Consider the following 6,701-nt stretch of genomic DNA (forward strand, 5'->3'; position numbering starts at 1 on the left):
TTTACTCGTACCGTAATGCATGATCCCGTGACCAGACACTTGGTCACTTTGAGCTCATTATGATGATGCACTACCGAGTGGGCCCAGTGATACCTCTCCGTAATATGGAGTGACAAATCCCAGTCTCGATCCGTGTCAACCCAACAGACACTTTCGGAGATACCTGTAGTGCACCTTTATAGTCACCCAGTTACGTTGTGACGTTTGGTACACCCAAAGCACTCCTACGGTATCCGGGAGTTACACGATCTCATGGTCTAAGGAAGATATACTTGACATGGGAAAAGCTCTAGCAAAACGAACTACACGATCTTGTGCTATGCTTAGGATTGGGTCTTGTCCATCACATCATTCTCCCAATGATGTGATCCCGTTATCAACGACATCCAATGTCCATAGTCAGGAAACCATGACTATCTGTTGATCAACGAGCTAGTCAACTAGAGGCTCACTAGGGACATGTTTTGGTCTAAGTATTCACACGTGTATTACGATTTCCGGATAATACAATTATAGCATGAATAAAAGACAACTATCATGAACAAAGAAATATAATAATAATCCTTTTATTATTGCCTCTAGGGCATATTTCCAACAGAAGGATGGAACAAGCACAACCTAACAAGAAAACACTAGTGGCCTATATTAATTAGCCAGTTAGGAGACAGGTTCAGTTTGATCCAGGAAAACCCCCTCCTAACAATACACCTACTGTCATTCAACAAGCTAGAATGAAGGGAATTTGCTACAAGTGCAAAGAAACATGGTTTCCTGACCATAAGAAAGTTTGCAAGCTTGCAAATCAAATGCAGATACAAGCCTTACAAGACACCTGCCCTGATGATGCAGAATTGGTCTATTAAACCGCTGATGATACTGAAGCTCCCCACCCACTGACATGGATGATCCTCCTTTGCAAATCGCTATGCATGCTCTCATGGGAGTCACTTCCTCTAAGCTGAGTTTCACTGTTACAGTAACCCTCATTGACAGTGGCAGCACTGCAACTTTTGTCACCCCTAAAAGAGCACAACTTGCTCATTGTGCTCTCACTCCAACTAAGAAAAAGAAAGTGCTTGTTGCAAATGGAGCAGCTTTATGGACATAATTCATTGCTCTCCAGTGCCCTTTTGCTGTACAAGGAACTGAATTTTCACATGATTTCAGAGTACTACAGTTGCAAGGTTATGATGTCATATTGGGAGCTGATTGGATGAAACTTTGAGTCCTGTTCAATTAGATTTTGAGGAAATGGAAGTCCAAGTAGCTCTAAAATCAGGAGAAAAGAAAATCTTCAAAGATGAGAGTCTCCCTAGTGAACCAGTCCAGGAAATGGACTGCATGGAGAACCTCTCTGATGATAATATTTGTGGGGTTGTGCTACTGTTAAACAGAATCGCCCTGACAGAGCAGTCTGACACTATTGTTCCCCCTCCTGTCCAAGAACTTATGGGTCAATACAAGGAGATATTTGGTACTCCTACTGACTTACCACCTCAGAGAAGTGTAGATCATGCAATCCCTTTTGAACCTGGTGCAAAGGTAATAAACCAAAGGCCTTACAGTTTACCTTATCACCAAAAGGAAGCTGTGGAAACTATCATCCAAGGGATGCTTAAAAGCAAGGTGACCAGAGACAGTAAAAGCCCTTACTCCTCCCCTGCAATTTTAGTGAAAAAGAAAGATCTCTCATGGAGACTTTGCAATGATTTCAAAAAGGTCAATGCTCAGACAATTAAAAACAAGTACCCCATCCCTGTGATTGAGGACTTGTTAGATGAACTGCATGGAGCAACTGTTTTCACTAAACTTGATCTCAGAAGTGGGTACCACCAGATCAGAATGAAGGAAGAGGATATTGAGAAAACTGCTTTTAGCACTCACTGTGGACACTATGAATACTTGGTCATGCCCTTTGGCTTAACAAATGCTCCTGCACCTTTCCAAATGCTCATGAATACTATTTTGGCCAAGTATCTCAGAAAATTTGTCCTAGTGTTCTTCGATGACATTCTGATATTTAGTAAAAATATGAAAGAACACTTAATTCATTTGCAACAAGTGTTTGAAACACTGAAAGAACATCAGCTGTACCTGAAAGCTAGCAAGTGTGTCTTTGCCCAGCCTCCGGTGGAGTACTTGGGCCATGTTATCAGGGCTGATGGAGTGGCCACTGACCCAGTCAAAATTCAGGCAGTAACACAATGGCCAGAACCTGAAAATCTTACTCAGCTGAGGAGCTTCTTGGGCCTGACTGTATTACAGAAGGTTTGTAAAAAACTATGGAATCATCTGCAGACCACTGTTTAATTCCTTGAAGAAGGACAGTTTCATTTGGGGGCAAGAACAAGTACAGGCTTTCAATACCCTTAAGAACAAAATGACACAAGCACCAGTGCTGGCCTTACCAGACTTCTCTAAGCCTTTTATCCTGGAAACTGATGCTAGTGCCTATGGAATGGGGGTAGTCTTAATGCAAGAAGGGAGACCCATATCATTTTTCAGTAAAGCAATTGGCCCTAGAGCAGCTGCTTACTCTACTTATGACAAAGAAGCCCTAGCAATCATTGAAGCCCTCAAGCACTAGAAACATTACTTTGCTGCATCTTCTCTCATCATCAGAACTGATCAGCAGAGTCTGAAATATATACAAGAACAAAAACTCACTGAAGGAATTCAGCACAAGCTTTTGGTCAAACTCCTAGGCTATAATTACACTGTGGAGTACAAACAGGGCAAGAAAAACAAAGTGGCTGATGCCCTCTCCAGGGTGCAACACAAAATTCATACTCTAGTAGCTTCTGCTGTAAAACCTGCTTGGGTAACTGAAGTAGTTGATAGCTACAAAAATGATCAGAGATGCAAGGACTTATTAGCTCAATTGGCTCTCAATCTTGACTCTGCGACCAACTACACTGTCCAACAAGGTGTGCACAGATACAAAAAACAGAATTGTGATAGGAGCTGATAACACCATCAGAACTAAGCTGCTAGCTGCTTTACATAGCTCTGAGTTAGGTGGCCATTCTGGACATAGAGCTACATATCAAAGAGTTAAACTTCTCTTCCACTGGTCTGGCATGAAACAATTTATTGTTGATTATATCAAGCAGTGCCCTACTTGTCAAATCAACAAGGCTGAACATTGCAAGTACCCTGGGTTGCTCCAACCTCTGCCAGTCCCAGGTTTTGCTTGGTGCCTCATAAGCATGGATTTTGTAGGGGGTCTTCCTACTTCTCACAACAAAAACATGATTTTGGTTGTTGTGGATAGGTTCACCAAATATAGCCACTTTATCCCATTGAAGCACCCCATTATAGCCAATACTGTAGCCAAGGCTTTTACTGATAACATTTTCAGACTTCATGGGCTACCAGCTGTGATTGTAACAGACAGAGATAAGATCTTCACTAGCAAGCTCTGGCAAGACCTGTTTAAGAAGCTGGGCATCAAGTTACACATGAGCACTTCTTATCACCCCCAGTCAAATGGTCAGGCAGAAAGAGTTAATCGATGTCTTGAAAATTATTTGAGATGCATGGCTTTCATCCAACCATAGAAGTGGCTCAACTGGTTGTCTTTAGCTGAATGGTGGTACAATACTAGCTACCACACAACATTAAATATAACACCCTTTCAGGCTCTATATGGCAGCCCACCTCATATGTTAGCTGAGCCTGCTCTTTATCCTGTTGAGGAAATGGAAAATTTCCCTAATGTGCTCACTGCTGAACAAACAACAGCTCACATAAAAGAGAACCTCCTGAAAGCTCAAACTAGAATGAAGCATTATGCTGACAAGAAGAGATCTGAGAGAACCCTAGAAATACGGGACATGGTATATCTCAAACTGCAACCTTATAGGCATACCACTCTCAGCATCCACAAATGCCTCAAGCTGCATTCCAAGTTTTATGGCCCATTCAGAGTTATCCAAAAGGTGGGTACTGTGGCCTACAAACTCCTCCTTCCTGATGACTGCAAGTTACATGACACTTTCCATGTGAGCCAGCTCAAGAAGCATATAGGCCCCATGGCAATCCCTAATCCCAAGTTTCCCTTGTTGAACCCTGATGGTACAATCTTGCTGGAGCCAGAGCAGTTACTAGAAAGAAAGCTTATTCCACGCGTACAAAGTGACATCAGTGTTCCAGTTGTCAGATGGGTCATCAAGTGGAGTTACTTACCTATGGACGAGGCCACATGGGAGGACGCCACATTCATACAGAAAGTGTTTCCCAACTTCCAGCCCTAAGGACAGGTCTGATCTGAATCGGGGGGAGTTGTCAGGACCCAAGTCTAGTTGTCTGAAGATTCAGCACTCTGCAATCGGGATTCAGTTAATTCAAACCGTGTCTGTCTGGCGGGAGGCGCCAGGAGCCACCCATCGTCTATCGCACGGCCAGAGAAACGTCGTACCGCTTCAACCGTTATGAAGACCCGACGCGCGTCCGATCGTCATCGTGTGGCTGTGATGGCCTCGGCTGTCGCTGTACCCTTTCCGGCAAAACACTACAGCGACTCTGTTTTCCGTTTCTCTTTTTCTCTTCTTTTTACTCCACTTTGTAAGGCTATAAAGCCAGGAGATGGGATCGAGTGAAGGCATCTGGTCATTTCTAGGGTTTCCCCCTTACAGCTGCCAGTGTTCCTGGCCGGCTAGAACCTCTGTAACGAGCTAGACTCGCTTAATCTTTCCTCTGAATTCAAGCAAATCCTCTAGTTCAGTCTACATATTTCTGAATCCTGTTCTTCAGACCACCTGGGTCTGACAAAACTGCAACAAATTCTTGTCTGGATTCCATTAAGAGGGGAAAACCATCTTCAATACATAAAACAGAAGTTAACAGAAGAGCACGAGTGCATGACGATGATCCCAACACATTCACATCGCATACATGATTGAACACACACAAGTTTATACAATTACAGTCGCAACTTCCAAAATGTATAGGAACGACATTTATGGTATAGGGTCATTGCAGTCCAAATGCAACATTTTGTTAAAATGTTATTGCAGCAGTAGAAACAAATATATACAACATCTTAAATTATCTATCCGGACAATATGAATGACCTACTACAACATATGGCCTCTCTGGGATAACCACAACTGTTTCGACACGGATGGGGGTCAGGAGAGTAAACATGACCTCATATTAAGCCTAGCTTGACTTGCATGCAGGTTGCTGAACCATGCAAATATCTGTGAGCCTGCAATGCAAGGCCTACATGGGTGTAGGTCGTTCATAAGATGGAAAATTGAAGGCGAAAAGCCGATCTCCCTCTCCAGCACCAGATGACGATGAAACAAGATCGAGCCTGCGAGCAACATCACCGAGCTCATAGTGGGCAGCCATGAGTAACCAAACAAATGTGAGCAGCTCCCCTCCTCCTTTGCTCATCTGTTGTGCATGTGCCTCTGCGTGTGACTTGCCTGCTGCATAAACAAGCAGCCTTATCCATATTTCTTTGATCTCCGCCAATAATTCATCGATGGTCAATTCAGAATCTGGAAAGTCCAATAAAGCTCGGGCACCCAACAGAATTTTGCCTTCAATTTCTCCAGCAGCCGTCCAATCCTTATGTAGCACTTCTCGAATATGTTTCTGGCTGGTAGACAGGGGAAGATCCAGGCCTAGGTCTGCAGGGGCTACTGTCCTATCTGTTGAAGACTCCTTCACAAAGTAATTACAAATCTTTAGGACAAATAGCTTAAGTCTATCCAGCACAAGGATTGACATATCTCTGACACCACCCCTGCCGGTAGAGAATATTTTCTCTGGGAACAATGCAAGTGTATCTTCTGCAGTGGTACTGACTGGCAACATGGAAGGGTTTACAACAAGAAGATAGATCATGTAATTTGATATTTCCTCACATATGCTCGCAAGATCTGATCTATCTCCTTTGTTGTGTAGAGGTGATCCCTCCTCGGCAAGTAGACCCCTTATATGATAATCTGTAAATAAATGTAGTTGGAGTATGGCATGCTCAAAAGGTCCTCGCAGTATCAACTCCAACTCTGTGCCAAGTTTAGGCCTCATCCCTGTTGCCAAGTCTTTGAAACGATCCTGCTTGTCCAACCACTGCACCACACATTCCATGATCTTCTTCTTAGCTTTGACATCCTTGGTGTGCCGTAAGTGCTTCCAGACCTTAGCCAAACCAACAGAATTTATGATATTTCTGATCATGCCAATGATTGGTGATTCAATACAGAATATGGAGCGCAGAAGGTTATATTGCCCCATGGAATCTGACCACCACAGCCTCTTCTCCGGCTGAACAATGTTGAAGATAGACCAGAACAAGTTGGTAAGCCAGTGAAAATTCCGTGCTTTCAAGAATACCCATGCCCATGGTGATACCATTGCCATAATAATTGAAACAAGTTCCATAAAAGTGCTACCAATGAGTAATGCATATGTTACTGCAATATCCACTCTGCTATAGCTTTCTTTCCTGTTTGCGTAGAAGAGCACAAAAGCAACCACTGTAGAGATATGCACAACACAGCGAAATATGCTACCTGTCCATGTCCTAAACAGAACAGCCTGAAGATATGGTCAAGGACTGAAAAATGCCACTGGAGGGTTGTTTCGAGTCCTGCGCTCTGGCGACCGCCGCCGCCCCCGCCGGCGCGGGCGCCGTGGCCGCCCGCCCCCCCCCCCTCCGCCTCCCCCTCCCTCGAGCCCCGCCC

The sequence above is a fragment of the Triticum dicoccoides genome, chromosome 1B (assembly GCF_002162155.2).
Source record: "Triticum dicoccoides isolate Atlit2015 ecotype Zavitan chromosome 1B, WEW_v2.0, whole genome shotgun sequence".
In the NCBI taxonomy this organism is placed as follows: domain Eukaryota; kingdom Viridiplantae; phylum Streptophyta; class Magnoliopsida; order Poales; family Poaceae; genus Triticum; species Triticum dicoccoides.